At 39.7% G+C, this 25,314-nt stretch overlaps 1 pseudogene; it reads right to left on the bottom strand.

Annotated features, from left to right (window-relative positions):
* LOC140846982 (tRNA methyltransferase 10 homolog A pseudogene) overlaps positions 1 to 23,360 on the bottom strand; it is a 74,009-nt pseudogene extending 50,649 nt beyond the window's left edge.
* Positions 23,361 to 25,314: the final 1,954 nt, after the last annotated feature.

The raw sequence follows: 25,314 nt of genomic DNA on the forward strand, positions 1-25,314 counted from the left end.
CTTATGGCTGAGTACTATTCCATTGTGTATATGTACCACATCTTCTTTATCCATTCGTCTATCGATGGACATTTAGGTTGCTTCCAATTCTTGGCTATTGTAAATAGTGCTGCGATAAACATAGGGGTGCATTGGTCTTTCTCGTACTTGATTGCTGCATTCTTAGGGTAGATTCCTAGGAGTGCAATTCCTGGGTCAAATGGTAAGTCTGTTTTGAGCATTTTGATGTACCTCCATACTGCTTTCCACAATGGTTGAACTAATTTACATTCCCACCAGCAGTGTAGGAGGGTTCCCCTTTCTCCACAGCCTCGCCAACATTTGTTGTTGTTTGTCTTTTGGATGGCAGCCATCCTTACTGGTGTGAGGTGATACCTCATTGTAGTTTTAATTTTCATTTCTCTGATAATTAGCGATGTGGAGCATCTTTTCATGTGTCTGTTGGCCATCTGTATTTCTTTTTTGGAGAACCGTCTGTTCAGTTCCTCTGCCCATTTTTTAATTGGATTATTTGTTTTTTCTTTGTTGAGGCGTGTGAGCTCTTTATATATTCTGGACGTCAAGCCTTTATCGGATCTGTCATTTTCAAATATATTCTCCCATACTGTAGGGTTCCTTTTTGTTCTATTGATGGTGTCTTTCGCTGTACAGAAGCTTTTCAGCTTAATGTAGTCCTACTTGCTCATTTTTGCTGTTGTTTTCCTTGCCCGGGGAGATATGTTCAAGAAGAGGTCACTCATGTTTATATCTAAGAGGTTTTTGCCTATGTTTTTTTCCAAGAGTTTAATGGTTTCATGACTTACATTCAGGTCTTTGATCCATTTTGAGTTTACCTTTGTATATGGGGTTAGACAATGGTCCAGTTTCATTCTCCTACATGTAGCTGTCCAGTTTTGCCAGCACCATCTGTTGAAGAGACTGTCATTTCGCCATTGCATGTCCATGGCTCCTTTATCAAATATTAATTGACCATATATGTCTGGGTTAATGTCTGGATTCTCTAGTCTGTTCCATTGTTCTGTGGCTCTGTTCTTGTGCCAGTACCAAATTGTCTTGATTACTATGGCTTTGTAGTAGAGCTTGAAGTTGGGGAGTAAGATCCCCCCTACTTTATTCTTCTTTTTCAGGATTGCTTTGGCTATTCAGGGTCTTTGGTGTTTCCATATGAATTTTTTAATTATTTGTTCCAATTCATTGAAGAATGTTGCTGGTAATTTGAGAGGGATTGCATCAAATCTGTATATTGCTTTGGGCAGGATGGCCATTTTGACGATATTAATTCTTCCTAGCCATGAGCATGGGATGAGTTTCCATTTATTAGTGTCCCCTTTAATTTCTCTTAAGAGTGACTTGTAGTTTTCAGAGTATAAGTCTTTCACTTCTTTGGTTAGGTTTATTCCTAGGTATTTTATTCTTTTTGAAGCAATGGTGAATGGAATTGTTTTCCTGATTTCTCTTTCTATTGATTCATTGTTAGTGTATAGGAAAGCTACAGATTTCTGTGTGTTAATTTTGTATCCTGCAACTTTGCTGTATTCCGATATCAGTTCTAGTAGTTTTGGAGTGGAGTCTTTAGGGTTTTTTATGTACAGTATCATATCATCTGCAAATAGTGACAGTTTAACTTCTTCTTTACCAATCTGGATTCCTTGTATTTCTTTGTTTTGTCTGATTTCCGTGGCTAGGACCTCCAGTACTATGTTAAATAACAGTGGGGAGAGTGGGCATCCCTGTCTAGTTCCCGATCTCAGAGGAAAAGCTTTCAGCTTTTCGCTGTTCAATATAATGTTGGCTGTGGGTTTTTCATAGATGGCCTTTATTATGTTGAGGTACTTGCCCTCTATTCCCATTTTGCTGAGAGTTTTTATCATGAATTGATGTTGAACTTTGTCAAATGCTTTTTCAGCATCTATGGAGATGATCATGTGGTTTTTGTCTTTCTTTTTGTTGATGTGGTGGATGATGTTGATGGACTTTCGAATGTTGTGCCATCCTTGCATCCCTGGGATGAATCCCACTTGGTCATGGTGTATGATCCTTTTGATGTATTTTTGAATTCGGTTTGCTAATATTTTGTTGAGTTTTTTTGCATCTACGTTCATCAGGGATATTGGTCTGTAGTTGTCTTTTTTGGTGGGGAGAATCCAACTTCTTTTATCTAGCATTATTTGTCACTCTGGGTAAATTGCCACTTTCAAGGCTGAATTTCCAATAAATCATAATTGTACCTCTAGCTAAGTTTGGGTAGCATGCTAATGGATATTTTCTCTCCATGGATGGCATTAAATTAATGAAAGGGGGGTGCATGAGGTAGAGTTTGTTTTCACATTCTAAGGTCAGTATTTCTTTAAAAAGCCTAAAACTGGTTGATACTACCTTTTTTCTTGCATGGTGATTTTAGTTGTTGCAATTACAGTAATGGTTTTCACATCTTTGAAAAAGAAAACCATTTCATACATTCAAGTCATGTTCTCAATATGTAAAGGAGAGACGAGAGGAACAGATCCAGATGAAGACTTAGATGCTGGAGAGAGAATCCTGTCCTCTCTCTTCTCTCTCCCTCCAAGTTCCTAAGGGGCTGAAATGACTAACGTAGAGAATTATCTTCTTTTCTTACTGTAACCTAAACTGACAGGAGCAGAGGTCTTTTTTCCACTCATTTGCCTGAAAAGTAAGGCCTTTGACTGTTCTGACAATAGCTAATAAGCTGCCATGCACCTTATCTCATGTAAACGCCGTCTCCTGGTGTTTTATCTGTACTACATTCCTAAAAGTTTTCTCTGCAGCCTGATCCTGAAACACACTGGAACCCACTTTGAAACACAGCTTATACACCACGCAAACCGATCCTCTGCGTTACACCTACGACAAACCTGACTGTGTAGGCAGGCATGAAAGTAAACAAATTCTGTTTTCACTCATTTGCACATTACATTACCATAAGTTTTACCCTTTCCAAACAATATACAGATGGAAAATTAGGCAGCATGCTGCTGTAAATCACTGTTAGCCCTGTGGTGGTGGCGGCAGGAGGAAACAGTTCAGGGATTCATTTTTCTTCCAAGAAAATCATACTTTTCAAATCCATCTGAATCATAGCCAAAGGATTACTTCTTATCTGGCTGTAAAAAAATCATCCTTCTACCAATCTTGGATGTAAAAAGAAACCGCCACATTGTACTAACCTCCAAGGTCAGCTACAGTTGCCCAGCTTTCAAATGGGCACCCTCGCCTGTGTTTTTTAGGGGATAGGTGAACCACCGATTGGGATGTGGTTCCTACTTCTAAATTTCCTGCGTGAGCAGTTTCTAAATGAGTCTCAGCTTTAAAGTTCAGTTGTTTATGGCCTTTCTGGTGGCACACATTTATTGGATTTGTGAAAAGGACGAGCAAGCACTCTGTTCTTGAGGATGGGGGAGAGACTTACAGGAAGTGACAGTGGCAGTGTTCCCATTTATGAGTCCTGTGTCTCCCCAGAGGAAGTCCTGTTGAGAGCCCATCCTTATTACAGTGGTGAGTGAGGAAAAAAGTGGAACAAGTGATGTCACCTGAGCCTTCAGCTAGTATTCCTGCCACACTGGGCCAAGTGATGGGTCTATTCCAGACAGGCTCAGAGTCACTGAACTTGCAAGTTTTTCTTCCTGTCAGCCTGCCATACCTAAAAACCTATAAGAATCATGCTGAAATATTTGTGTGTATGCATATACCAGCATTAATTTCCAGCTCCAAGTCACCCCTGTTCGCTAAAAATATACACTCTCCACTATTAATGAAGGTGAGAAGCCTCAATTTCCAAAGGAGCCCTGCAGGGGGCGAATCAGACATGTAGAACACCGAGTGGGGAACAGAAAATATAAGAAAGATAAATTAGACTACATTTCATGATATCAGAGAATTAAGAACCAATATAAAAATGTTGTTAATATAGCAGCAGAGAAGCCTATAATAGCTTAATTGCCATTTTTCATTACAAAAATATGAAGTTAGGGTAATTTCTCCTGAATGAGTTATATAATGACATTGTGAGCTATGACATCTCCAACTAGGTAATTATTTCTTGACAGACACAGCAATTTATGCAGAACTGTTTGGGGTATAGAAATGCAAGAGCTCTTTTTCCTTTCAGTATAAAAATGGCTTGAGCTACAATTTGACTTGGCAGACAAAATTAATGATGTTGATATTAGATTTACTTTTTGGGAAACAAAATCAGTACATTCACAACTCAGTGCAAGATACTTGCAGAAAATTTAAAGCAATGAAAATACATTTAAAGCTAGAAAGATCTTAGAATTTAAAAAATTCACTTCCAGCACAGTCACAGCAATAATGGCTTCTTGTCATTAACTTTTTCTGAAACTGATATTGAACATAACTTTCATGTATTTTCAGGCTTTGCTAGAAGATACCATGGAGTTTGGCTAAGAATGCATATGAGAGTTGACAATCAGATTTCCTATTAATGTAGATACTTGGGCTTATTTGCTTGCTTGCTCTCTAGTAATGTATTTGTAACATAATCTATTTCTTTTTACTGAAATATAGTTAATGTACAATTTATTAATTTTAAGTGTACAACATAGTGTTTCAAAAATTATATACATTATGAAGTGCTCACCAATAAATGTAATTACCATATGTTACAATACTGACTGTGTTCTCTATGCTCTACTTTTTATCCCCATGATTTATTTGTTTTTATAATTAGAAGTTTGCACCTCTGAATCCCTTTATGTATTTCAACCATCCCTTACCCCCACTCCTCTCTGGCACCCACCAATTCTCTGTGTTTATGAGTCTGTTTCTGTTTGTCTGATTTCTGGATTTCACATATAAGTGAAATCATATGGTATTTCTTTTTCTCTCTGATTTATTTCACCTAGCATAACACACCTTAGGTCCTTTGGTATAACATCTTTTAGATCCTTTTAGAATTGAAAGAAGAATTTTCATTTTTCTTTATGACTTATATTTCATAGTATATATGTACCCTAGTGTTTCTTAATCTATTCATCTACCAATGGACACTTAGGTTCCTTCCATATCTTGGCTGTTGAAAATAAAGCTGCAATGAACATAGGGGTGCATATATTTTTGGGGGGTAAATACCAGAAATGGAATTACTAGGTCATTGTATCTCTATTTTTAATTTTTTAATTTTTTGAAGATACTCTATATTATTTTCCACAGTGGCTGCACCGATTTACATTCCTTCCAACAGTTTGCTCATCCTTGCCCGCACTTGTTATTTCTTCTTTTTGATGCTGGCCATTCTTACTGGTGTGAGGCGATATCTCACTGTGGCTTTGATTTGCACTCCCCTGATGATTAGTCATGTTGATCTTTTCTTATGTGGCCATATGTATGTCTTCTTTGGAAAAATATCTATTCAGGTCCTCTGTCCATTTTTTAATTGGATTATTTGGGGGTTTTGGTCTGTATTGAGTTGTATGTGTTCTTTATATATTTTAAGTATTAACCACTTATCAGATATATCATTTCCAAATATGTTCTCCTGTTCAGTGGTTTGCTTTCTCATTTTGTCTATGGTTCCCTTCACTGTGCAAAAGCTTTTTAGTTTGAGTAATCTCAATTGTTTAAGTTTGCTTTTGTTTCCCTTGCCCAAGAAGGCAGATACAGAAAAATATTGCTAAAGCCAATGTCATAAACCAAGAGATTGCTGTTATATTTTTGGAGTTTTATGGTTTCATTTCTTAGATTTTGGTGCATGGTCTAAGAAAGTGGTCTACTTTCATATTTTTTTTTTATGTTGCTGTCCAGTTTTCCAATCATTTATTAAAGAGACTGCCTTTTTCACCAATTTATATTCTTGCGTCCTTTGTCATAGATTGACTATATAAGCATGGGTTTATTTCTGGACTTTATATTCTGTTCCATTTATTTATGTTTCTAGTTTTGTGTAGTACCATACTGTTTTGATTACTATAGTTTTGTAGTGTACTTCAAAGTGTGGATGTGATACCTACAATGTTATTCTTTTTTCTCAGTGTTCCTTTGGCTATTCTTGCATCTTTCCAAGGCCATACAAATTTTAGGGTTATTCTAATTGTGTGAAAAATACTGCTGGTATTCTGATAAGAAATACATTGATTCTGTAGATTGCTTTGGGTAGTATGAATATTTTACAATATTAATATTTCTAGTCCATGAGTATGGTATATCTTGCCATTTTTATGTTGTCTTTAGTTTCTTTCATTAATGTTTTATAGTTTTTATGGTACAGATTTTTTACCTTCTTGTCTAAATTTATTCCTATGTATTTAATTCTTTATGATGCAGTTATAAATGACATTGTTTCTTGATTTCTTTCTACTAGCTCATTATTAGTATAAAGAAACAATGGATTTCTGTATGTTGACTTTTTAATTTTTCTGTGACTTTACTAATTCATTTATTTGTTCTAATAGTTTTTTGGTGGAGTTTTAGAGTTTTATATTTATAGTATCATGACATCTGCAAATAGGGATGGTTTTACTTCTCCTTACCACTTTGAATGCCTTTTCTTTCTTTTTCTTGCCTGATTGCTATGGCTAGGACTTCCAGTACTATGTTGAATAAAAATGATGAAAGTGGACATCCTTGTCTTGTTCCTAATTTTAGAGGAAAAGCTGTCAGTGACTGTGAGTTCTATTCTGCACAGGTGATGCAGACCTTGTTTTGCATCTTGTGGATGATGATACCCTGCCAAGAGCTATGCAGCAGCAGGAGATCTGCCAGGTCCCTGCAGAAGTGGCCTCTGAGATAGAGCACGCAAGGCTGCACCTTTCCACTGGATGCAGGAAGTCTGACAGATTCCCCTCCTGATAGATTTTGCCCTTTTCCAGGCTGCTGATACAGTTCCACTGGAGTGAACTCTTCTCATTGAGTTTTTGAAAGGCTTGCACTTTCAAAATCTGTACTTGTCTGCCAGGACAATGACCTCCTGAAAGAGTTGACACTAGTCAAAACCCAACACATGCTGTACCCCTTGTCTGAGGACTAGCCATGGGCCACCAGGCAACTCAGGATGGAGGAATGTTTCCTCCACTCTTGGGATATACTTCTCCATGTACTATTATGTCCATTGGCACATGGGGCCCTTCATGTGCACATCTTGTGTGGCATCTATCACATCCTTGTAAAGTGTGTTTGGGCAAACTCTAGGCAATGGCCCAGGAAGTCATTCATCCCCAGCAGTGGGAAAATGTCTGTGAACTGTTTGATGTAGGGACTTATGCTGAAGCAGCTCATCTGCTACAGTGGGATGTACTGAATGCCCCCACACAGATTAATCACTTCCTCCTCCCACACAGCTGGAGGCTCCTATAGGCAATCCCTAGTTGGATGTAATGCCTCTTCTGAATGTAGTGGAGGCCAGAGATGGCAAAGTTGGGGTTGCAGTTATAGTTCTGAATTCCTCTGGGTACTTGTACTGCTTAATCAGGATGTTATATATGGCAATGTATGTCTCCAGGTGCAGTGCCTCTGTTTGCTGGTCACCATGTAGTTGTAGTCCAAGCCATAGATCTATCTCTACATCACTCAGGCTGACCTCATTATGGTGTTGATGGTGGATGAGTTTAGGAAACTTAAGACAAATAATGGACAGTAGGTGTTGTATGAATCTCTGCATGTCCTGGTAAAGAGCCTACAGGCGCATGTTGAGTTTGGTACTGTCCACAAGTGCAGAACACAGACAGCCCAGGTAATGGGCTCTAGACCGAGGAACTGCAGCCACAGCTGGAAGACAAGGTTGAGCAGTGGAGGCTCTCTGAAGTGTCTGTGCAGAAGCCAGCACTGAACTGCTGTCTGAATTCCAACCTGCCATTCTTGTTGAGAGCTACCTGTTTGGTGGGCAGTCCAGTCCACCACCCTCTGGCTGCCAGTATAACTGTGGCTAACTTAAATTCACAAAATAACAAATGAAAGTAAACATCTTTCCTTAAATTTATTGACCATTTGTGTATACTTTTTTTCAAAATGATTATTCAAGGGGATTTTTCTTGTGGACTTTTATTATTTGTAGTTTTTTTATATACTCAGAGTCCTCTTTGGTTATATTCATTTCAAATATTTTTCTTCACCTGATGCCTTTCCTGTTCACTCTCTTAATGTTGTCTTCTGGTGAATTGATATTCTTAATTTTTAATGTAATATATTTATTTTTCTTTATGGTTGATCTTTATGTCCTATTTAAGAAATCATTACTTATCCCTGAAGTCATAAAATTAGTCTATATTCTCATTAATAAGCTTTGATTTTCTAGTATGTGACTTTTCAAGAAAAGAAATAGCTAATTAGTAAAAGGATTACTAATAAAATCTGATAGAGTTAATAAACAATTAAATTTCCTGGGTAAATTAAAAAATTCACTTGTTAAAACAATTTTTAGTAGTATGTTTAAAGAAAATTAGAACAATTAAAAAAAACAAAATATATGTGGTGATTTGATGCATACAAAAGTGAAGTTGTTAATTAATGGGGATTATTATCAGTTGTTTGATAGTGTGTTTCTATACTGAGAACACATTAGGGGAAATAAGTTATATCCCCTACCTTATTTCTTTCCTGGAAAGTAAAATTCCATATTGATAGAAGATTTAAAACACAACTCATGAAATATTAGAAGAATTTTATTTTCTTTTGATAACACTTGAGTGGGTAAACATACCTCTAGATTCAAACTCCTAATTAGAATTTCTAAAGTAGACTTTGTTATTTTTAAATATATGAATAATTCAAAACAATCTATAATACTTTCATTTGCACAGTGTTTAAAGAAAATCACGTACATTTTTGTAACAAACAATATACACCAAAAAATCATTTTATACATTATAAAAAACTTACTAATCAATGCTAAAAACAAAAATGGCTATTTTAAATAAATAGGACGAGTTAGGTATATTCAAGGACTATAAATGTATACTTCACAACAGGGAAAGGACACATGGCCAAAACCATATGAAAATATGTTCAACTTGGCCAAGTTGACATTACAACTGAAGATATTCCTACAAAATCAATGAAATATTATATTTATATTACATATATATAACTATATGCATAATAGAAAAACATACACATAAAGATATTAATAAATGCATATATTTTCATACTGGGAAACATACCCAAGGCAATTTGTTGAGTTGTTACATTAAAAACATTGCAAAAAAGTATATTTATTTGATTGACATAGTAAAAATACAGTCGTACCTAAAACATTTTTGGATGAATCTACAAGAAATCATTAACAAGGATGTTGTTAGAAGTTTGTGGTGTTTGGAAACTCTGTGTTTCATTTTACAATCTTTTAAACGGTTTGGAGTTCTTATATATGCAATATATATATATATATATTTGATATCATTAATGTACAATTACTTGAACAAGATTGTGGTTATTAGATTCCCCCTATTATCAAGTCACCCCCATGTACCCCATTACAGTCACTGTCCATCAGCATAGTAAGATGCTATAGAATAATTACTTGTCTTCTCTGTATATTTTTTATAATGAAGAAGAAAGTGTGATATCTATGAATTTTGAAAATTCTTCTATACTAAATGTGCTTAGTTACTCTGCCATTTTATAACTGAGTGGTATAAAAATTACAATGTTTTGTTTAAAAATATGAAGTTACTAAAGCTAAGCTTATGATTGCTGATGGAGTAGAGTGAATTAGGAATCCAAAGACAAAGATTCTTTTTCTTAATCTATTTAGTTTTAAATCCATGCTTCATCATTTACAACCACCATGTAAATTTTGTCAGCTTTCTGATGCTCAGTTTCTTTCTCTGTTAAAAGTTTATTATAATTTTCCTGTATATTGCATTTATGTACTGGATCAAATAAAGGGAAGCATGAAAAAGCACTTTTATTTTTATAGGTGCTCTTATCTTAGCTCAACTATCTTTAGGCTATTGCATCAAGAAACAAAAACAGAGCCAAATTTACACCAGTAACTTCATGAGTTTCCTCTGTAATTTCTGGAGTAAGACCTGAACCTGTCTTCAAAATCATTCTCACATGTAGGTGTTTCCTGTTCTCTGTGGGTGAGTTTTGTCAAACTCACTGACCTCTGAGGCTTGTACTGATTAGCAAGCCCTACCCTAAATCCCAAAGCCAAGGAAAGCACCTCCCTATTTTCTGTGGGAATACCTCTAGGCTGACTAGAGGTATTTCCTAGTCATACCTCTATGCTGACTTCAGTTTTTCCAACTAGTTTACTAGTAATCCCTGGATGCTTCTAGCCACTTCTGACAGAATTGCTGTGACATATTCTGCTGCCAGGTCCCCTGATGCTATTGTAGTTGGTGGTTCCTGAAAAGATTCCTTTCCCTCACAGATTCTCCAAAGACTTTAGTGTGAACAAAATAGTTATTTCATTATTTCTGCTTCAAATTTTTAAATTGAGATATACTTGACAAATGATCACTACAATAAGTTCAGTTAATGTCCATCACCACACAGTTAAAATTGTTTTCCTTGTGATGAGAACTTTTAAGATATTACTTCTTAACACCTTCAATACAATATACAGTATGAACTGTAGTCACCATAGTCACCATGCTGTATGTTACATTCTCAAGATTTATTTTACAACTGGAAGTCTTTATTTTTTAAAATTCTACATACAAATGACACTGCAACTATTTGTCTTTATCTGTGTGACTTATTTCACTTAGCATAATGTCCTCAAGGTACATCCATTTTGTTGCAAATGGCAGGATTTCCTTCTTTTATGAGTGAATAGTATTCCTTTGTATATGTAAACATTTTCTTTATTCATTCATTAATAGACACATTGGTTGTTTCTATGACTTGGCTATTTTAAACAATGCTCCAGTAAACACGGAGGTATTGAAATCATTTCAACTTAGTTTTCATTTCCTGTGGATACAGACCCAGAAGTGGAGTTATTGGATCACATGGTAGTTCTCCTTCATTTTTTGAGGAAGTTTCATACCTTTTTCCATAGTGGCTCCAACATAGTGGCTCCAGTATGTGCAAGGTTCCCTTTTCTCCACTTCATCACTAGCATTTGTTATTTCTTGTCTTTTTGATAATAGCCATTTTAACAGGTGTGAGGTGGTATCTTGTAGTTTTGATTTCTGCTTCCCTGATGAGCAGTGATGTTTAATACATTTTCACCTACCTATTGGCCATCTTCATGTTTTCTTTGTAAAAACGTTTATTCAGATCCTCTGCCCACTTTCTAACAGGTTTTTTGGGGTTTTTTGCTTTTGAGTTGTAGGATTTCTTAATGTGTTTTGGATATTAACTCCTTATCAGACATATGACTTGCAAAAACTTATTTCCCATTTGGTTGTTTGCCATTATGTTGATGGTTTCCTTTGATGTGTATAAACTCTTTAGTTTATGTAGCCCTACTTATTTTGATTTTGTGTTTTTGTGTTTGTTATTAAATCCAAAAACATCATTGCCAAGATTCTCAAGATTGCTTTGGCCATGCAGGATTTTTTGTGATTCTATATAAACTTTAGGATTGTTTGTCCATTTATATGAAAAAATTGTTATTGATATTTTGATAGGTATTGCACTGAATCTGTAGGTGGCTTTTTAGATAGTATGGACATTTTTAAGAGTACTAATTCTTCTAATCCATGAGCTCAGAAGATCTTTCCTTTTATTTGTTTCTTCATTTTCTTTTATCAGTATCTTACAGTTCTCACTGTACAGGCCTTTAACCTCCTTGATTAAATTTAATCCTGGGTGTTTTATTCTTTTTGATATAATTTTAAATGTGATTTTATTTTTTATTTCTCTTTCTGGTAGCTTGTTATTAGTGTCTAGGAATGCAATTGATTTTTGCACATTGACTTTGTACCCTGCAACTTTATTAAATTATTAGTTCTAACAATTTTCTTGGTGGACTCTTTAGGGTTTTCTATGTATATTACCATGTCATCTACAGAGAGTGACAGTTTCACTTCTTTTGTGATTTGGATAACTCACTTCTTTTCTTGCCTGATTGCTCTACCTAAGACTTCCGATACTGTGGATACTGTGTTGAATAAAAGTGGTGAAAGTGGGAACAAGAGTGGTATCTTGTTCGTGATCTTGATTCTTCTTTAAATGTTTGGTGGAATTTACCAGTGAATTTCTCTGGTCCTGGACTTTTGTTTGTTGGGAGGAAAACTAGTTATTCAAAATTTTTTTTTTCCCAGCAAATTTTCTCCAAAGCAGTGTGAGACCCAAGTCCCTGGAGATAAACCGGACAAAATATTTTTTTGTTTTCATACTTTCAGCAAGGTGAGTCTTCTTTTTTAAACTTCTGTTGTGGTAGACTTTGTGGACTGTCCATCAGTAAGCTCTTGGAAGAGGCCTATAAACAAGTCTAGGCATATGGAATCTTAGTGGCAGATTATGACAAAAGAGGGAGCCACACATCCTCATTGTCCCCAACTACATACAAGTGTAACATATTTATACATAAAATATTGTTATTACTTTCTAAACAATAAATAACAAACTAAACTCCTTGGGGATATATGAAAATGCATCAGCAGATTCCTAACAGGTTTTATAATAATGTGGATTCTTAGTTTTCTCTTAATAGTCATGCTGTCTACCTCTCACAAGGTTCTTTCAGAGTTTAGATGAAATAGCAAACAGATTATCATTGTTTATCATGGGGGAAACATAAAATATAGAAAACTCATAGCACTAAAATTACATCTGGAATTCATGCTGATAGCACAAGCTAAGATATGCAAATTATTGTTCACTTAGTATGGCTTTACATCTCTATTTAAAACATATATCATGACAAAAGACCTCACCATTAAATATTTGACCAAGAGAGTAAGGCTCAAGAGCAAAATTGTGTGCTATGCTACTTTTCCCACTGATTAGGTAAGATTAATTCATTCATGCATTCAATAAGATAGCTTTTGAGCACAATATGTTAAGATTTTATTTTATACTCTTAGTAAGTAAGCTCTCTGAATCACAGATTCTTTCTCAATATGATGAGAGAAAAAGAGTTGATCTGGTCCAGAAGTGTGCTGTCTCTTTTGTTCTAAATTCTCTGATAAGAAATAAGCTATTGGGAAAACATACACTTAAACAGAGCCAACTCTATAGGGAGAACTTACATTTAGAAGACACTGAATATAAGCATATGATATTAATAGCATTCCAAAGATAATATTTTTTGCTGAGAATTGTATTTTAGAAGTTACATGTTTTCTTATGAAATATGGAAATTCATACACCCCCACATTTCCAATTCCTGAATTGTTTTTCATAATATAATAGAACACAATAATAGAACATCTGACTGCCTAAATTTCCTGGGGGAATATAAAAAGATCCTTTGTTTTCCATATATGTTCAATCTGTAAACCACTTACCATACTGCTAGGATGAGGGTCACACACTATTCCATTTGGCAGCTATTTTACTATATCTTCTGTGATTTTTTTTTAAAGCATTTTGGATGTAGCAAGTTGAGATTGGATGTAAATTATAACAAACTTTGTATCTCTTCCTTTGGGGTTGTGCCATCATTTTGGTTAAAATCTATTAGCTCTGCCTCCTCCTAAGTAGTGGTTATCTTTGGAAACTTATAATTGTGCTTTGGCTTCAGAAAATATGTGTCTTTTGAAACAATGATGTAAATGACTAAAAGAAACCCTATTCTGAGATACAACAGCATTATTATGTACCACATGGACTATTTCAAAGGACCACTGATATCATTCTTAGAATAGATTGTCCACAGAGGAAATATGCAGGTTTTATATTTTTGCTTTTGAACACTATATCACCCTGGGACTTAGCCATATCCATGTGTTTAGTAAAATCTGTAGAAAGAAAACAGGCTCAGTTTTACATGCCTGTAGGAGTTAGAGCCTTGTATAAAACTAATTTATTAGGACAGGAGCACCTACTAGCTACCACTTAAAAAGAATCGAGGTGAAAAGAGTGAATGGTAAATTCAGGGTCTGTTAGTAAAGGCAAAATAGCATTATTTTGTAATAAGAATATCTTGCATTTACATGGATTTTATTATTTTCAAATTATTTTGTAAATGCTACCTCATGGAATTCCCAAAATACAGTTTTGTAGGTAATTAGAGCATGTCCAACATGAACAGCATCTTGAGGATGGAGGGAGGCATCAGACAATCCTGAATATCCATTTTCAGTTTTCATGAGCAGTCTGTCATGTTTTAGGATTTTGACTTTGGGCTTGTTTATTTAATAGTTTCCTTAACCCAACTTCTGCAAATGCCTATTTAAGTAAGGTATAATTTTTAAACTCAAAAATACAAATTATAAAAATGCATTTTATATATACATACGTATACATGCATGTATACGTATGTATATGTAGTTTGGAGTTTATATATATATATATGTATGTATGGGTTATATATACATATGTATATGGGTTTGTAGTTTCTTACCTTTTTGGGTCTTTGAAGCTTTTCATTTTCTCAACCAGCTTAGCCATGCAATTAAAGAGACATAGAGAAAAGAATTAGTAGATCTTTGCAGTTACTTCAAAAAAGGAAAATGAGAATTACATTTTAGTAGATTAAAAATGAAAAAGCTCAATCAAATAGATGACAAAATAGATATAAAACAAACAGAAAAAGCCAAAAAAATAGGTAATGAAAAAAATGTTAGATAAATAGCAGTAATATTAGATAAAATAATTGGATAAAATATTAGATAAAAAATATTTCATTAATCTCTAGAAAGGAGTTTTGTATTTAGCAATCCAATAAGTACTGGATATCCAGAGAAACTTTCCCAGTGAAGAATATATTTCAAGTATTTGGGGAAATGTTAACTGTGGAAGATTCTTGATAAATGGTAGTAATGACAGTAGTTCATTTTTTAAAAATTATCACATGAAAAGATAGTAAAATTGTTTAGCAAAAACTAAAACTCATGGACAATATTTACAACAAAACTAGGTGACAAATTACCTCCATGGATCCCAAAATATAAGTAGGCTGAATTTAAAACAAAACAAAACAAATCCACAAAACCTGCAAGGTGTCCATGTACACGAAGCAGAAAGCAAATGGAAGCTAAAGGCACCTGACACAGCTGAAAGCTGTAGAAGCAGCTATGAGGACAACTTGGACAGAAGCTCACAAGGGAAGGAGGCTTGCCCAGTGAAATAGTGGATGAGCATATGGGTCCATAACAAGCTCTAGAGGGCTAGATGATTCTACCCTTTAAGAGCTCCCCAAAGTGACTAGGTAGGGTTCCCTGCCAAGACAGAACTATATACTGAGGAGAAATAGATGAGAGTGGAATAAAAATTAAGATATAGACAGACAGAAAAGAAGAAAAATGGCCAGATAAAAGTGAGGTAGGGGCAATAGACCCAGAAAATCCCGAAAAGCATGCTAGTATTTTTTTTTTTATAATCTCAGGGCTCCATATTCTGTTATTTTCTAAGTTAGTAAAGACTCTGAGCCATGCCTTCTTTTAAAACTTCAGTAACACTCTTTTGTATAAGAATAATCAACACATAACAAGGTCAAATTTCATACATATTTTTTATAAGAAAATGCAGATTAATATACCTAACAAGTTAAAAATTTAAGGTGAGTTATAAACCTTTCGAAAATGATATGACATGAAAAAGCAGCATGAGTGAGAATTAGAATAATACAGAAATGAAGTAATAAACCTCAGGCAACAATTAAAAATAGAAGAAAAACATGACTTAAAGGTATTGTAATAAGAAGATATACATGGAAGAATACAGCAGAAAATGCCTTTTTAAATTCAGAAGATTAAAAAGGCAATTTCAAAAATCAAAAAGAAACTTGAAAAGAATTCAATAAACAATTATTGAAGAAAGTCAAAGAAGATAAAAATATACATGACTGGACTTTTTGAAGAAAACAATGTGGGAAATAACACAAAAAAAATAACCTGTAACTTATAATTTTCCTGATGTTAAAAAAAAAGTTCATACTGGAAAAGTTCATTGGGTACCTAAGAATTTGGATACAGAATGATTAACTGCAAAACATATTGTATTAAAATAATTGAACTTAAGATTTTTAAAATCAAAAACTCATCTGGATATCAAGACAAAAGCTTACATAAGATAGTGTTGGATTCTCCCAGAGGAGGACGCCACCCCAAATCACTCACGAAAGGCGTCTCTTGATGCAATAAGCAAGAGGAATTTATTCAGGAACCAGCTAGCTGGGGTCCAAGTTAGCCCGATGCAGCGGGTCTCAACAAGGACCCTGAGCACACAAAGCCAGAAGGTTTTATAGCATTTTCAAAGGGGGCAACATTTTCCACAATCACAATACAGTGTTTTTTCATAGACACATAAATCTTTGGCTGGGGCCACATCCTGGGGTCTGGTTAGATAAGATTACCTTCGGAATGTTTAGGGTGGTTCTAGCAAGATAAGCTGATTTGAGGTCAGCTAACTAAAAAGGTCACTACATTTAACACTGGCTGACTAACTTGTTTTTCAAGATTCTAATAATTTTCCTCTTTCTAGGTTAGGGGGTGGTATTTAAGCCTTTAAGATGGTTGTACTTATGCTAACTTTTGATTTTTCAGATCCTACATTTCCCCACTTCTCTTTAGGGGCATTCCAATCATGGAATGTTTGTATCTTCTTGTGGGGTGAGTGAATGATATTGTTGTCTCAACATCAGTACATGAACAGCACTCACTCTTTCTCTAACAAAAGTTATCAGCCGATTTAATATGCAGGGTCCTAAAGTGAGGAGCAACACAAGGATGAGTAAGGGCCCAGCCAGAGTGGATATCAGGGTTGTAAACCATGGGGATCTAGTGAACTAAGATTCAAATAGCCCTTGGCCGGCTTCCCGTTCTTTCTTTCTCTGGTCTAGCCTTTCCCTAAGTTTTGACATTGAATCTCTTACTATTCCAGAATGGTCTGCATAAAAGCAGCATTCTTCTTTTAAAGCTGCACACAGTCCTCTTTTTTTAGGAACAGCAGATCCAGCCCTCGTCTATTCTGCAAGACTACCTCAGAGAGGGAAGTCAGAGATTTTTCAAGTTTTGTAATGGATTGCTCTATGGTCTTTAAGTCTTCATCAATAGCTGTCCTTAGTCCTTCATAATGTTGGTTCTTTTGGACAATAGCGGCTGCCCCCGTTCCCACTCCGGCTGCGACTCCTATCCCTAACAACACGGCTAAGGTCAGCGAGACTGGCTCTCTCTTATATCTATGCCTAGGTTCAAATTCAGCTACGAATGAGAGATCATCATAATACATCAACCTGGGCACCAGCTGAACCATGATACAGAAATCACGGGAGGAGTTGAAGGCAGAAGTAGAGACACATGGGGTCACTCCAGTGTTACAAGCCCACCATCCCTCGGGAGGAGGGACTAGATACTCATTTTTACCTGAGGAGGTTACAGCTATGGTTTCATTACACAAAGCTTTATGGATGGGGAGAACTGTACCTAAACATCTTCCTCTTCCAGTTACTTCGGTCAGGGTTAGTTTCCTATGGCTCCCCCAGCTACAGATCTCGTGACGGGTCGTCCTGTTAAAACTGCCCAACAATCTTAATTCTTCATAATAAGGTGGCCCAGAAGAGAAACACAACCAACAGGATTCAGTAGTTTTAGGATTGGTGGTGTTTAAGGCCTGAAAAGCCCCTTCAAGGAGGTTGAGAAGGCATTGTCCTGTGCTAGGAAAAGGGGTAACTTGGCCAAGAGTGGAGACAGAGGGAGTGGTGGTAGAGTCCACAGGTGGGGCTAGGGTCTGCTCGGGGGCTGGGGCTGGGAGACGCGGCCAATCCCACAGGACAGCGTTGGGTCCCACTGGGATAGCCGGGAGAGTCTCTACCTTAAGCCTGAGCATGAACAAGACTCCATTATCATAGCCACTCTGGTAGAGTCTTAGTCCCCATGTAAGCCCTTTTTCCCAGTTTGTCGCCCTTTTTCCTGCATCTGTGAAGGAGATGTCAATAAGATTGCAGGTGGGATTAGTCCTGCATTGGGCACGAGTGGCACCCCGTTGGATTTTTATGAGGCCTGGAGGAGGTTGCCCTGCACTTCCTGTCAGCCAATGGCATGTCCCTGTCTGCTCACAACCCCAATTTTTACAAAAAAAATCTGTCTGCCTACCACACTGTGAGACCTCGGCATCGGTTGAGGGGGCCGGGCATACATAGAAGCAGGTACTTTGGATCTCTTTCATAGTCCCAGGGCCCCAATGCACTGTATAATCCCGAGTGCCACATCCGGGTACCCCAACTTTATCTTCGTACCAGGGGTCTTGTTTGAAAAGAGTGCATATATCTACAGTGAGGGTAGGCCACCAGGTTCTCTTAGGGTGTTGTTCTGTTAACTGGACTACTACTTGGCGGGAAGCTGGGGTAATGATTTGCCATGTCAGTAACCTGGGTTCATGAGGGTTAGGGTTCTGGTGGGTTGGAGGTAGCAGGAACATCAGAATCACTAATAACATAGTTCTTTCTACACAAGCGAAGCTTAAGGGGGTTATCAGTCCGAGTTACTCGCCAGTCCGGGTCCGGTGGGGGTGCCTTCTTTAGATGTGAAGCGTGTATCCAGGAGGAGACACCGTCCACTTTCACGGCTGTGGGAGTAGTAGTCAGGAGGACGATGAAAGGTCCCTTCCACCGCGGCTCGAGGTTTCCTGTTTGGTGTCTTCTCATGTAGACAGGGTCTCCCACCTGGAACTGGTGAGGTACTGAGAGGTCCTCTGGCCGATAGGCTTCCTTAATGGAGGCCCACACCTCTTTCTGCACAGCCTCCAAGGCTCGTAACCTTTCAAGCAAAAACTTATTAGTTGCACACTCGGGGAATGTATGAAGATGTGCTGATTGGAGCGGGGCCGGGGCCCCAAACATTATTTCAAAGGGCGTTAGTCCAAAGTGGCCGGGAGTGTTCCTGACTCTAAACAGAGCGAAGGGAAGGAGGACTAACCAATCACATAAGCCAGTCTCTATGGACAATTTAGTCAAGGTCTCTTTTAGAGTTCTGTTCATCCTTTCTACCTGTCCTGAGCTCTGGGGCCTGTATGCACAATGCAATTTCCAATCTGTCCCCAGGATCTTGGCCAATCCCTGACTTACCTGTGCAACAAAGGCAGGGCCGTTGTCGGAGCCGATTACTTTTGGGATCCCAAACCTGGGAAATATTTCTTCAAGGATCTTTTTAGACACCGTCTGAGCTGTCTCAGTTTTGGTGGGGAATGCCTCTGTCCATCCTGAAAATGTGTCTAGGAAAACTAGAAGGTACTTATATCCATACTTAGCAGGCTTAATTTCAGTGAAGTCAACTTCCCAATAAGCTCCTGGGCGATCTCCTCGAAGTCTTTTCCCGGATATTGCTTGATTTTTGCTCACATTTACTAATTGACAGGGAACACAATTTTTTACAACCTTGTCAGCCAATTTTCCTAATCTAATAACATGATAAGGGGAGTCTCAAACCAAGGTCTTTAGGTTTTTTGCTCTCAAATGTGTCAATTGATGTAATTGCCTTAAGTATTCTTCTGCCTCTCTCTGGGGCAGGACAACTTTCCCTTTTTCAGACTTGTATATCTCTTGGGGCGAGGAATTTTTGAACCCTAATTTGTTTATACAAGTGAGATCTTCAGGTGTATACTGGAAGCTCTTAATGTGGGTGGCTTCTGGATACACTTGGAGGGGTAAAATGCTCATTCCCTGAGCTGCTTGCTTTGCGGCTTGGTCCGCCCTCCGGTTTCCTCGAGCTATTGGAGAGTCATCTTTCTGATGTCTAGGGCAATGTATTATCACTTCTTCCTTAGGCCTATGGATGGCTTCTAACAAATCTAAAATTTCTTGTTTGTTTTTTACATCTTTCCCGGCAGAAGTTAACAGCCCTCTCTGTCTATAAATAGCCCCGTGTATATGAGCGGTGGCAAAAGCGTATCAGCTGTCAGTGTAGACGTTAAGTCTCTTACCTTCTGCCATCCTTAGAGCCTGAGTCAGGGCGATGAGTTCTGCTCGCTGTGCAGAAGTGCCCATTGGGAGTCCACTGGCCCACACGATCCGGTCATCATCTACTACTGCAGCTCCAGCCATTCTCTTACCATTCATGATGTAACTGCTCCCGTCTGTATACCAAGTCAGGAGTCCCGGTCCTCCTAAGGGCTGATCTTGTAAATCCCGGCGGGTCCCTGTCTCCTCAGCCAGGATTTCCTGGCAGGTATGGAGCACTTCCTTCCCCGAATCGGGGAGCAGAATGGCCGGGTTTAGGATGGCAGGGGGGGCAAACTCCACACGATCACGATTCAGGAGTAAGGTTTGGTAGTAAGTCATTCTGGCATTCGACATCCATCTCTCGGGTGGCTGCCGAATTACACTCTCCAACGCATGTGGAGCAACCACAGTGAGTTTCTGTCCCAGTGTCAGTTTGTCAGAATCTTTAACCAAGAGGGCCACGGCCGCCACTACTCTCAAACAGGCAGGCCATCCGCTACTCACTGGGTCTAATTTTTTTGACAAATAGGCAACAGGTCTCTTCCAAGGTCCCCATTGTTGGGTCAACACTCCCTGAGCCACTCCGCTCCGTTCATCCACAAAAAGGACGAACGGCTTAGTCACATCTGGCAAGGCCAGAGCGGGTGCCGACAGGAGGGCCTTCTTGATATCATCAAAGGCCTGCTGTTGTTCAGGTCCCCAAACAAACAGGGCTGCTCCTTTGGTTAGGGGATACAGGGGGGCGGCCAAAGTGGCATATCCGGGTATCCATAATCTACAAAACCCTGCCGTCCCTAGAAACTCGCGAACTTGGCGCGGAGTAGTAGGAACCGGGATCTGCGTCACAGTCTGCTTTCGGGCTTCAGTAAGCCCCTTTTCCCCTCTCTTGTTGGATTTTCCCAGAGGAGGACGCCGCCCCAAATCACTCACGATAGGCGTCTCTTGATGCAATAAGCAAGAGGAATTTATTCAGGAACCAGCTAGCTGGGGTCCAAGTTAGCCCGACGCAGCGGGTCTCAACAAGGACCCTGAGCACACAAAGCCAGAAGGTTTTATAGCATTTTCAAAGGGGGCAACATTTTCCACAATCACAATACAGTGTTTTTTCATAGACACATAAATCTTTGGCTGGGGCCACATCCTGGGGTCTGGTTAGATAAGATTACCTTCGGAATGTTTAGGGTGGTTCTAGTAAGATAAGCTTGGTGTGTATGATTAACTGATTTGAGGTCAGCTAATTAAAGGTCACTACATTTAACACTGGCTGACTAACTTGTTTTTCAAGATTCTAATAATTTTCCTCCTTCTAGGTTAGGGGGTGGTATTTAAGCCTTTAAGATGGCTGTACTTATGCTAACTTTTGATTCTTCAGATCCTACACTCTCAGGGAATATCCCAAATAAGTCACTTGTTGTTGGCAGATCTGTGCCTTCTTGGCAGATGCCCTATACTCCAATTTAGCAAGTTCAGTCAAAAGGGCTCCCGTGGCCTCTTGGCAGGCTTCCTGAGTAGGGGCTGCTATCAGTAAGTCATCAACATATTGTAACAAAGTTACCTGTGGGTTGGAGGCTCGGTAAAAGGCCAAGTCCTGATGTAAAGCCTCGTCGAAGAGGGTGGGTGAATTCTTGAATCCTTGTGGCAAGCGAGTCCGGGTCAATTGTCCAGTAGTTCCTGTGGAGGGGTCTTTCCATTCAAAAGCAAACAGCGGTTGGCTACTCTGGTGCAGGCGCAAACAAAAGAAGGCGTCTTCTAAATCTAAGACTGTATACCAGGTGTGTTCCGGGGCCAGACAGCTTAACAGGTTATAAGGGTTCGGCACAGTGGGATGAATGTCCTGTATCTTCTTATTAACTTCTCTTAAATCTTGCACTGGTCGATAATCTCCTGTTCCCGCTTTCTTTACAGGCAGCAAGGGAGTGTTCTATGGGGATTTACATTTTACTAATATCCCCTGCTCTATGAGCCTCTGGATATGGGGCCTAATTCCATCTCTGGATTCTTTACTCATTGGATATTGTCTTACAGTTACTGGTAAGGCTGAGGCTTTCAATTCTATGACCACCGGGGGCTGGTTTACAGCGAGCCCCATACCCGCCGTCTCCGCCCAGGCCCCCGGAAACTGGTTAAGCCACCCCTGACTAACTCGGGAGGGTCCTGGCTCCTTAAAAAGGCGGTACTCGTCTTCTAATCTTATGGACAGAATACTTAGGCCCAAAGGTTTTTTCTCTCGATCAGTCACTCGGGTATCTTCAGCCTGAAAGGATATTTGGGCCCCGACTTTGGTCAAGATGTCTCTTCCTAACAAGGGTGTGGGGCATTCCGGTATGACAAGGAATGAGTGGTTTACTTGTCCCACTCCTAAGTCCACTGTTCTTTGGGTAGTCCATGCATATTGTTTCTGGCCCGTGGCCCCGAACACCCAAGACTTTTTGCCAGAAAGAGGGCCTCTAGCTTGGGTCAGTACAGAATGTTGAGCACCAGTATCCACCAGAAACTCAACGGGTTGCCCCTCCACCTTCAGGGTTACCCTAGGCTCGGGGAGGGGCTCCGAGCCCCGTCTTCCCTAATCCTCATCTTCCAGCAGAGACAACACCTTCTTTGGAGGTCCCCGTGGTGGTTTCTTAGGGCATTCTTTCACCCAATGCCCCTTTTCCTTGCAGTAGGCACACTGATCTTTATCCAAAGGAGGTCGGTTGCCCAGGGACCCTGCCTTCCTAGTTCTACCACTAGAGGGCGGGCGTCCCTTACTTTCTACTACTGCGGCCAAGATCTTTGTTAAATTTCTCTCATGCTTCCTGTCCCTCTTTTCCTCTTTACTTTCCCTTTCCTTTTCTTTCCTTAATTCCTTCTCTTCCTCAGTCTCTCTCTTATGATAAACTTTCTCAGCTTCTTTCACTAAATCTCTCAGCAACAAATCCTGTAAGCCTTCTAGTCTCTGAAGCTTTTTCCTAGTATCAGGTGCTGATTGCCCGATAAAGGCAAGAGCCACTGAAGCACTGTGCTCCTCAGAAGTAGGGTCAAAAGGAGTATACCGCCTGAAGGCTTCTATCAGGCATTCTAAGAACACTGCGGGTGCCTCAGCGGCTCCCTGACTAACCTCTCTTACCTTGGCCAAATTGGTGGGGCGCCTTGCGGCCCCGCGAAGACCTGCCACCAGAGCCTGGCGATAGATGGTTAGTCGCTCCCTACCTTCTGGAGAATTAAAGTCCCAATTGGGTCTGGTCAGCGGGAACCCCCTTTCTATATCATGAAGGAGTCGCGATGGTCGTCCATCAGTCCCAGGCACGTTTTTTCGTGCCTCCAGGAGGATCCTTTCTCTTTCTTCCGTGGTGAAGAGTACCTGTAAGAGCTGCTGACAATCATCCCAAGTGGGCTGGTGAGAGAACATCAGGGACTCTATCAGTCCCGTTAGTCTCTGCGGTTCCTCCGAAAAAGGAGGGTGGTTAGCTTTCTAATTGTATAAATCAGCAGAGGAGAATGGCCAATATTGCAGAGGTTGGAAGGGTGGGTCCCCCACTTCCCCAAGGATGGGAACTCCATAAGACCGGAGAGGAAAAATACCCGGTGGGTCCAAGGTGGCCCCTCGGCGGCGCCGAGTTCCCTGGGCAGGTCCTGGAGCCGGCTCCACTGCCTCAGCACCAGGGGCTGGCAGTTCCGGGGGTACCGGGGCTGGCAGTGCCGGGGCTGGGGGTGCCAGGACCAGGGGTGCCGGGGCCGGGGGTGCCGTAGGGGCAGGAGGATAGGGAGGGGGATCATCAACCATAAGCAAATCATCTTGAGTGTCAGGGTGAACTCTAGTGGTTTCTTTTTCCTTGCTCTGGGGTTGGGTCTGGGCAGCTAAAACTCGAGGGCCCGTTTTCTTCTGCACCCAGGGCTTTACCCAGGGTGGTGGGTTTTTCACCAACTCTTGCCAGACTACAATATAGGGTTGCTGATTCGGGTGTCCTTGAGGCAAATCCTGGAAGACAATGGCTTTTACTGCTAATAAAGTGGGGAGATCAAAAGTCCCCTCCGAGGGCCACCCAACATTGAAGGTGGGCCGTTCGGAGGTACAGAAAGTCTGCCACGGTCCCTTTTTTACTTCTACTGACAAGTTATGCGCTCTCGCTCTGACTTCCGTCCAATGATCTAACGTCAGGCTAAGGGGGGTCGTCACTGTCTGTCCCATTGTCAGTATAACAATAATCAGGCACGTAAAAGACACAGAAAACAAAGACACACACAAATTAGACACACAGTGGCCGCTTTTTGTTTTTCTCAGATTTTCAAACAGAAACCGAAAGGAATCGGAGGGTTGATACTCCTGGCGCCCAAAAATCAACCCTATCTCATCAGGTTCACTTTGCCAGAAAAACAGACGAGAGGCTACCAGGCGTCCCTGGCCCTCCAACCTCCCCGAGGCGTCCCCCAGGGTTGCAGCCTGCGGTGCTCCAAGTACGTCTACTGACCGCAGTCTCGACCCCTTTACGGGATCGGGACAGCTGCCAGACAACGGGTACCCTTTCAGAATTCCGACCGGTCTCACTGAAAAACAGAAAACAGAACACAGACAACCCAAGGCGCCACTAACCTTACCTCTTCCTCCAAGAACGGCTTCGGGAGTGAAGTGGGGTGAGCGCACGATCCCGGACGAGCCCCCAAATGTTGGATTCTCCCAGAGGAGGACGCTGCCCCAAATCACTCACGAAAGGCGTCTCTTGATGCAATAAGCAAGAGGAATTTATTCAGGAACCAGCTAGCTGGGGTCCAAGTTAGCCCGACGCAGCGGGTCTCAACAAGGACCCTGAGCACACAAAGCCAGAAGGTTTTATAGCATTTTCAAAGGGGGCAACATTTTCCACAATCACAATACAGTGTTTTTTCATAGACACATAAATCTTTGGCTGGGGCCACATCCTGGGGTCTGGTTAGATAAGATTACCTTCGGAATGTTTAGGGTGGTTCTAGCAAGATAAGCTGATTTGAGGTCAGCTAACTAAAAAGGTCACTACATTTAACACTGGCTGACTAACTTGTTTTTCAAGATTCTAATAATTTTCCTCTTTCTAGGTTAAGGGGTGGTATTTAAGCCTTTAAGATGGCTGTACTTATGCTAACTTTTGATTTTTCAGATCCTACAATAGAAAATTAGATTATCAATAGAGTCTCAACAGCAGTGCTTTTTGTAGGGAAAAAAAGGAACGACATACTGAACACACTCAAAAATAAAATGGAGTCAACATAAAATACAGCAAAACTGACTTTCCAATAAAAGGCATGAACAAAGTTTTACCAACATGGAGGAACTCAGGTAATTTGTTCTCTTGAGCCTTCCAGAGAAATCTAGAGAACAGTCTTCAGAT

This window comes from Manis javanica, chromosome 17 (assembly GCF_040802235.1).
Source record: "Manis javanica isolate MJ-LG chromosome 17, MJ_LKY, whole genome shotgun sequence".
NCBI lineage: Eukaryota > Metazoa > Chordata > Mammalia > Pholidota > Manidae > Manis > Manis javanica.